Genomic DNA, 9,929 nt, shown 5'->3' on the forward strand with positions numbered 1-9,929 from the left:
TAAATTGAATGGCTGAGGGTGGAACGAATGCATTTCTATTGTTACTCTTAATGATCTTCACATGATTAACTTCTGGGGTGACCTTAAGACTAAGTTCATTAGTAAGAGTTAGCCTGTGCCTCTCTGCTGGAGTTTTGCTATTTGTAGCAAGCTGAGGTTTCCTGCTTGGGGCTGCCAGAGAGCAGGCACACAGGAGCATAAAGACAGTAGTTTTCTGGAGTGTTGCATCTGTGCTGTTTTAAGATCTCCCTCCCTTTTTTGCCTCTTAGGCTGTTTGTTCACCAATAGCTTTGTTCATAGTTTTGCTTTCTAAGTCACATGCTAACTAAATGTTCAACTTCATGGTTGGAGAAGAGAAAAATGGTTCATAATGCTCCAGTTGGCTTAAGAAAAAGATAGAGTGCCATAGAAGAATAAAGCCTATTCCTTAGCAAAGAATAGAGAGTACGGTATGTCCTGCCTCTCAACAGCACCAAACCTGGAAGAAAGAGTCTTGGGACAAATATTGACAGCCTTGCAAAAGATATTTTTACAATATCAGTGACACTGTAACAGATTAAACAGCTAAAGGTGAGTACACTTGGATTGTAGTAGATGGAATGCAAAATCCAGCGAACTCTGAAAAACTGTGGAGCTCCTAACATGCAAAATTGTAATTTGTCAGTTTGTGGGGTTGAGAAAATATGCAAGAATCTGTTTAGTTTTAAAACAAAATTCTAGTCCTTCCAGCTACAGAGAAAACCTCAAAAAGTTAAATCTGATAATAATGTGAAGTAGCTCAAAACAGAAGACAGGTGTCTGTCCATATTTTATGGGGTTTTAGTTGCCTAGGGTCTGACTTGTTATTGTCTTTGAAAAGTTGGGTTTATGACTATTGCTTCTCGTTAGCTTTTGTGTTTAGTAATTAACTAGCAGTGCTGTTGTTTATTAAAGACGCAGAAGAATAATCGAAGCGTAAACTCAAGTTGTGAATTTTATGTGCAGAGTACTGGGACACCCATAAAGCCCTTCTGTCAAACCAGGGTCCTGTCAACACATCATGAGCTCTAAGCAAGAGTTTCTTATTGATGCAGATATTTCAATAGGAATTTCAGGATATTTTCTTATTGACTTTTTCTTTGAAAATAATGGAGCTTTTATTTCTCATTGTAGTTGCATGCTAGCAAAAGCTGTATGTTCATAAAACATGGCAGGGAAAGAAAGAGATTAAGTATCATTTGCTGATGTGTCTTTTAACTCGCTCTCTTTTGCTGTTGTAAACTTGATATGTAACATCAGCCTCGTCACAAAAGAATGACTTGAAGATGGAGTGCCTGAATGAACTTGCTTTTGTGAGTGTAGCCTTTCCATTTATATTTTAGTGTGGTTTGCACTATTGAAATGTTACAGAGACACCAAGTTTGGACTTAATAATTCTATTCTTCAGAGCAGTTGCTGGTAATGAAATGGGGTTTATGATCAACTGTTTCCTAGTTTCTCATCAAATTTTCTATATGTTAATGATAGCATACGAATGCATGTTAGATGGAAAGAGTCTAAAATGGTTGCAATGCTTTGAGCTTATTAGGAATTCATCTTGCTACAATATCTGGCTTTGGTGGCTGTGCTGTTGGTTCAGCCTGTATTTTTTCCTTGCTTTTGGTCACAGCATCTGAGGTACCAGCTTCCAATGCTAATTGGAAAGCATGATCCTTGCCAAGTCTGGTCCTCCAGAGGCATTGGCCTGGTCACTGGGTGAATGCATTCACAAGTGATACGCAAGCAAAGCCATTCTTATGGGTAAAGATGGTGGATATGGGTCCAGGGCAGTGAGGCAAGAGGAGCCTTGGAGAATAGGGAGAGGAGACAAGGTGCTTGATGGGAGCTTGTGCAAGTTCTCCTGGAAGTCCAGCACATTTATGTACGAGGAAGCGAAATGATGAATCAACATGGGTGGGACACAGGTTTCAGTATGATAAACTGATTTTTGGGGTGTATCAAATGATCCATCCAGAGGGCAAATGATACTGCTGGGGAGAAGAGATAAGAAAGGGTCATATAAAATGCACCAAAGTTAAATTGAGTGAACTTGTTGGAAGAAAGACAATTTCAGTTCAAGGTTCAATCAAATGCTTCCTGAACCAGTACACGTAAAGAAGTTTCTTCCATGAATTAATCCTCTTACTTCCTTGCTAATTAATTTGAGTGCAGTTCTTCAATCATGGATTACTCGAATACAGACATTGCCATGTGTGAAATGGAAAAGCAAGAGTTTTGCTTTCAGAACAGTGCCTTCAAATGTTTAATTTCTGTTCAGAACCCCAGCTTCAGATTCTTGCGGGCAAAAAAAAAAAGAGATGATGGGGCTGCTTCAGTTCTGTTAGCATTATTATTTTGGGTGACAGTGGGCAGGCTCAGTAGTGTTCTTGAGCTGTCTAAGGAAAACGTGTTAATGATAAATGTGAATAAAGTATTTCATTGCAAATACATGTGGCTTCAACTGTGAATAGAAGCAGACCTGATTCTAACTATGTTACATATCAGAAGCACAGAGATGAGAACAGGTCTCTCAAGCATAAACCACACAGCACTTAGAAATGGACTGCAAGTTTCAGGAGTTCTATACCAGGATGTGTGAATCTCCTTTGAGCACTAGTTTTACCTGTATCAGTAAAAGGTAAAAATTATTCTAGACTCTGGACAGTAAGCTAAAGCAATGCTGAAATGATTTGCAGTGGGAAGGTTAGTCCCACGCCCATGAAGGTCATATATTATAATCCTAGTGGTTTCTACAAGTGTATGTTTTTTCAATAGGCTGGAGGAGACATTGTACTCAACATATGGAAGGTCTTCTGTGTCATCTCATGTCTCCCAAGGGAATTGCCTAGTCCCACTTCTCCTGACACTGTTTTTGCCTGTTCTTTCCTGTCCTTGTATGCCATAAACAGCACAGAGGTTTTATTGCTGGATGCAAGACTTCCTTATTGTAAAACTTAAATATTACTAAATATGTGTATGACTTTCTGTATGTGTAATGAACTATGGAACTGAGATCTTGAGAAACCTTTCTGTTTACAGTAACACTTGCATTTCCATAGCAGCACTAAAGATTTGCTTCTGTCATTCTACAAAGGAGATTGCAGTTGCATTGTACTTAAGTTATTTGTTTCTCAGGTCTTTCATTAGTTTATTTATGGCATGCTTACCAGAAATGCTGAAAGTCCACAAGTCCAACTGACTCAAGCTGAAATTGTTGGAGTACAACTGAAAAACTTATTCTTGGTAACTCTGGTACCTTTCCTGTGATAATATCCGATAAGGTACGTTGTGAGTCTCTGGGAGATGTCCTGTACCTGGATGCAAAAGTAACTAATCTCCTTTAGACCAACTGTAAGGCCTGATTAGGGTGTCCCAGAGCTGAACTCTGATCAGTTAGAGACACATCTTCTGAGCTTCAGATGTCATCCAGGCATTTAAACTCGTCTCTCCGACCTGTTTGCCTGCAAGTAGTTGGCTCAGACTTCTTTAAAAGACATAACAGGCCCACCCTTTTCTACTGTAGATTGTAGCAACTCTATTCTTGGTTTTTTTTCTATTATATAAGCTGCTTTTGTTTACAGTGAGTTCTGAAAACACTCTTTGGTGGAAACAGTCTTACGAGTGGATTGTTGTTACGTTTATGTAAAACATTAAGTCCTTATGCCTTTTGTGTTATTTTTTTCTGATTAAATATTTATGTTGTTGAGGAATGAAAGTCATGAAAGATGTTGAGATAACGTAAGGGTAGTTAAGATTTATGGTTTGAGTGTATCCAAGTTCTTACTATGCTTTCATTTTCCTTATGTTTCTTTACTTCTCTTGACGTAGTTTTGATACCCTTGAACATGCTGTCATTGAATTGTCACTAAGGCAAAGGTTGGTCATAATAAAACTGAAAGCAAGTGTCATTATAGCAGATTCACTGTGTCCAACCTTTACTTGGGATCAGTTTTTTGAATCTAACCATGCTAAAAAATCTCTAGGGAAACTTTGGTTTTGTGTACCTTTATTTGTTGCTTATTGTGGCACACATGGTTTATTATTTTACATTGCCTATTTTGATTGTGTACTCCAGAGTCTATTGGGAAGGTGATATATTTAAATACATAAAATACGCAGATTGTTCAGAATCTTGACTTTTTTTTCATGTAAAACACAAAGTTCATTGCAAACTTCAGATTAAGGAGCATATTGTTTTTGCAGACAGTCTAACTGTGCTCTGAAAAACAGAAATGTTGTCTCATATCAAGAGATCTGTGAGAAAAATCTTCATAGAATCTACTGGGTTTGAAAAGACCTCAAAGATCGAGTCCAACCCTCCCGTTGTTACTAGACCATGGCACCAAGTGTTACACCCAGTCTCAGCTTGGAAACCTCCAGGGAGGGTGGATCGACCACCTCCCGGGGCAGCACATTCCAATGCCTGAGCACTCTCTCCCTAAAAAATCTCTTCCTAAGATCCAACCTAACCCTCCCCTGGCAGAGCTTGAGTCTGTGCCCTCTTGTCCTGCTGCTGGTTGCCTGGGAGAAGAGACCAACCCCCACCTGACTCCAACCTCCTGTCAGGGAGTTGCAGAGGGTGAGAAGGTCTCCCCTGAGCCTCCTCTTCTCCAGGCTGAACACCCCCAGCTCCCTCAGCCTCTCCTCATGCCACTTGTGCTCCAGTCCCTTCCCCAGCCTCGTTGCTCTGCTCTGGACCTGCTCCAGCCCCTCAATGTCCCTCCTGAGCTGAGGGACCAGAGCTGAGCACAGCACTCAAGGTGTGGCCTCACCAGCACCGAGTGCGGGGGCAGAATCACCTCCCTGGTCCTGTCTTGTTTCTGTATTTCTAATATTGATTTTCCTGGTATTGTCAATTTCTAAAGAAAAGCTGCAAGTGTTCTAACCACAGCTACTGTTATGAATTACTGTATTTATAAACATCAGAAAATACAGTTAGTGCATAGGAACTTGTGCACATGGCTCTGCAGAGCTTGGGGGTATTGACTTGTATCACCTCAGCATCCTAGTTTCACAGGGAATGTCACTATTTTGGATTTGCTCTTGATGATAGAACAGGGGATAAAACACTCCCAACCCTGTACTGGAGGCAGGTAAAACTTGTAGAACTCTTATAGAAACAACTAATTAACTGAACCAGAATGGGTCACATGTGGTCTGAGGTAAACCATTTGGGCAAATTCAGCCCAAAATGCTGGTGCAGCTAGACTGTAAACAGGTTAGGTGTGCAGAGCATGCAGTGCTTCCATCAACTCTGCGTGTGATTGCCTTTTTTCAGAATGATTTGCCTAGAAGCTATCCTTTTGGCATAGGTAAGGTTTCCATTGATATTTTTTATTTGGAGTACTGAATACAACAGCACAAAGCACAGGCAGTTTGAGATCCTCTTGAATGATGCATGCAAAGGAAACTGCGTGAACCTGATACCGTTGATCCATTTGCATGGCTATTCTGTGTACTTGGCAGCCAAAGGAAGCAGAAAGCATTTTGTGTGTATGAAAAGGTATCTTCCTAGAGTAAGCATTTATCTGCTTTAAAAGAGACTGGCTCTTAATCCTGGCCTGAGTCTCATGAAATTACTCTGTACATAATGATACCATAGTAAGTGAACTCAGAGCAGATCCATGACCAGTCTAACAGTTGGATAGCTTGGCATGTTTTACTGTTTATTCATAAGTCATCCAGGTTTATCTGAAAGGCATAGTGGAAATGTTGATTTTACTATTCATCAGAGTGACTGTACTGTGTTGAATACATTCCTATGGAGTGAATAATGAATTTCAATGTAAATCTTCTAGTCCTCCTTGTCTGAGGTACATATTTAATGGACACAAAATTTCTCCCTGTACCTGGTTTGATAGCCTTCCATTAACAAAGATTAGTGCATACAGTTTTGGAAAAAGTTAAAAATACCATTTTTCCCCTAAAATTGTACCTTATTCTCTATGTAATACAGTACATAGAAGACTGAGGAAAATTCCATGGCTTATTGTATGTTGAATCATAACTTTTCTTCATTGGTATCATCTAACTTCTAGTAATTAAATACTTTGGATGGTCATAAATGAATCTGGCCATGTTTATAAGCTCAGGCCAAGAAACATGCTCTCTGAGTCTTTCAGGTTGTAAAGCTTCAGACTAATTGTATGATATTTAAAGAACTTTCCTCTTTATACTACTCTCTTAATAACTGTAACTGATACCATAATTATACCCTGCCTCCTCTTTCAGAAATTAGCAGTGTGTCTGCAGTATCTTTATATACACACACACACACAGATATATGTATGTATATAGTTAATTGATTTGACCTTTTGTTGCTCTCCTGTTTTTATGGTTTATATGCATCCTCTTTGCTGCACTAGAAGTACATCTATTTTTATATCTTCTTGCTTTTTAAGATCCAGTGCTCATCGTTCTACAGGTGTATTCCATTTGTTCTTTCTATGTTTAGAGGACTGGCCACTCCTGAAATCCTGTGTTGAGTTGTGGTTCCTGCTACATGAAAAAAAGATGTGGACAGGCTGGAGAGGGTCCAGAGTAGGGCCTCAAAGATGATCAAGGGAGTGGGAAGTTGCCATAGGAGGAAAGGCTGAGAGAACTGGGTTGGTTCAGCCTTGAGAAAAGAAGGCTTAGGGGGGAGAACTTATCACCATGTTCCAGTATTTAAAGAGTGACTGCAAAGAAGATGGAGACTCCCTTTTACAAGGAGTTGCATGGAAAAGAGCAGGGATAGTGGGTGTAAGTTGCTCCTGGAGACATTCTGATTGGTCACAAGAAGACAGTTTGTCACAATGAGAACAGTCAGCCACTAGAATAATCTCCCCAGGGAAGTGGTGGATTCCCCAACGTTGGACACTTTTAAGATATGGCTGGACGGGCTGCTGGGCCACCTTGGTTGACACTTTTAAGATTTGGCTGGACGGGCTGCTGGGCCACCTTGTGTAGACCATACTTTTACCAGGAAAAGTTGGACTGGCTGATCCTTGAGATGCCTTCCAACCTGTATGGCTGTATTCCACAATCAAGGCTTCTTTCACTTAGCTTAACATAAAGTGTATTTGTCTCCTATTAATGTCTCCTGCAGCTTTTCCACTGATACAGGAAAGATAAGGTATCTTTCTGTGTCCTAGACCAGTGCAAACAATTATAATAAAAAAATTAAGTCATTGAACTCTAATGATTATTTGTTTTGTCATAAAGATTAAGAGCGTTATCACAGTAAGATAAAATGTTAATCTCCAGTAAGTTTACAAAAAGTTCATTTACACTGCTTTTTTATTACAGACCATCAGTGAAACACCTAAAATAATTTGTCCTTTCACACTGTTAGAGGATCAATTTAGTTGGCCCTTCATCATCCTTATATTTAGAGGCCAAGAATAATAGCCGAAGTAAAAAGATCTTTCAGCATAAGCTGAGCTGGGGAAAGGAAATAAAAAAATATACAGAAGAAAAAAACGTGGGCAGTTTTATCTTCTTGGAAAGACATTGGAAACCTCTGTGTGTGTGCTCATTTCAAGCTAACATTGTGTATTTTGTTCCATTGCTCAGATTTGTTATTTTCACTGATTTTTAATTAGAATTTCCTCTTCTCTCCTTACTGTCTGAAAGGAGTATATGATGCATATTCTTGTTTTAAAGTTCCTTTCATCTCTCTTATAGTGTGCTATTTTCTCACTGAGACTGGATAGAACTCCTGGTTTAATCTGGTGAGAGCTTAAAAGACACTAATAGTGCTTGAATGCTACCCTGTTCTCATCACATTGTCTGAAAGAATCCCAGATACCTAACACAGGAATACTATAGGTTAAACTATGTATTTTGTGGGGATTTTTTTCTATTAAAATCTATAGTAGTTTGATTCAAAGCCCAATAAGAGAAGCAGAATTTTCAAGTTTTGTAGTTATAGATAGAACCTAGTAATAACCAGCTGGTTATTGGTTATTGACATAAAAGCACAACCTGTGTATGCAAATTATGCTGTCTTGGCTGTGATTAGAGACAACAGCTTTAAGGATGATGCAGCAATAGATGGTATTTGCAGCAGGGACAGAGAGGAGGTGTGTCCCTGATGCCAGACAAAAAGAACAGCCACAAAAGAAAATAAGCTCTCGAGTCAGCGTTCGTAACGTCCATTGTCATTGCAGTAGCAGCTGCATCTGGAAATGAGGCAAATAGAATTTGAAATGAAGAGCTGGAAAAGAAATTGCCACTTGCTTGCAGGGATGGAGACAACTCTTGGGCATGATTGCCAATTAACTGCTCTGTATTTTCTGACAGCTTTGATAACAGGCCAAAAAAATGGCAGGACCTGCTCCTTGGCCTACTCACTTCATCCTCCCTGGTTCCTTAGCCACAGATACTCCTCAGGACACAAAGAAATACCACAGTGGTTCCAACAGTAGTTTGTATCTGTATTAATGTTGGATGTGGACAATTTCCAGGAGACTCCAGTGAATTGTCTTTTGCTACAAAAAGCCTTCCAGGCATAGAAGACAGGCCAGGGATAGATGAATGTTGTCGGCTCACATTAAGCGTATTGTCAAAAACTAAGAAGAGGATCAAGGGCTGTTTATCAGCATTAAAACAGTGTTTGTACCTACCCTTGTACCTACCCTCTCCTGCCCTGGAGAGGGGCAGGAGATGGTTTAATGTAAGCATAGGCTACAGAAAATCCAAGTGTCATATGCACACTACCAGAGTTCAGAGAAATGTTCTCTGCAAATGAATGTACCTTTCAACAGGCAGTCATAGTTTTAAGACATGTACCTTGAGCAGCTAAATCTTGTCAGAGTTGCCTATGCACTGAGTCATCTTGGGTGGTGATAAGTCTGGGTGTGCAAGGTATTTATCAGCTTAGCTAGAAGGTCCTTCTTTCTGTATTGAAATCGTCTGAAATGTCTGACTAGTCTTGGTGTTGTCTCTGATTGTCAGACTCTGTCTCTCCTGAATGCCAGAGCCATGATTGCAGCACTTCCGCCGTTTAATTGACCAGCTAATTTACCCTGTAATGATATAATAGGGTATTTAAGGCTGTCTCTTTAGCCCAGAGTTATTAGCTTTATTTATCTGCTTCATTCAAGAACAGATGTTTCTACTGTGTAACTGAAATAATCAACGTCTTTGGAAATCAAGGATTGCTATTTTCTGAAATAGAATGTGATGGAAAATCTGAATTATGTATCATAAAAGGACAGAAGTGAAACTCATTGCAATTGCAACTTAGCAGAAATTTTCTTACAAAATCTGACTCATGATAATGGTAAGCAGTTAAAATCATTCATGGTATGATAGGAGTGATGTTGGGTTTTATGCCTGCATGGCTAAATATTTTACTTACACTCTGTCAGGCTGTTTCTATATTTCAGAGGACTATCATCTGGGATTTTATTTCAAATTTGGAGTCCTTTAAATTCCTTAGTAATATGGATTTATATGTTGTTGGTTTTTTTCACCAATTTTTCCACAGTTGATTATTTCTTTTTTTTGCCACATCAGATTTCCAGTGAGTTTTTTCACCAATTTTTCCACGGTTGATTATTTCTTTTTTTGCCACATCAGATTTCCAGTGAAGATACTTGCACTTCCAGAAACATCTGTGTGTAGGGTCCTTTTTTTTCTGACTATATATTTTAAATGTCTTTTTTGAGTGTGAAGACTGGTACATGTTGCTAGTAAGCTTACCAAAATGGCTAAGTAGGATTTTAGTACTTAAATAAGATCTAGTGACATGAAGGAAAAAGACTTAACTTGCCACCCACACTCAGGGCCATATCCTGTGTGACCCACAGGAACAGTCCCCCTGAAAACAGACAATACTAACCCAAGTAAAGCAGACATGATCTACTTAAAATAACCCACTGTTGTTTAAGAACTCTTTTTATAGCATCATGGAAGAAAAGCTTTTC

The sequence above is a fragment of the Acanthisitta chloris genome, unplaced genomic scaffold (assembly GCF_000695815.1).
Source record: "Acanthisitta chloris isolate BGI_N310 unplaced genomic scaffold, ASM69581v1 scaffold2691, whole genome shotgun sequence".
Classification (NCBI taxonomy): Eukaryota; Metazoa; Chordata; class Aves; order Passeriformes; family Acanthisittidae; genus Acanthisitta; species Acanthisitta chloris.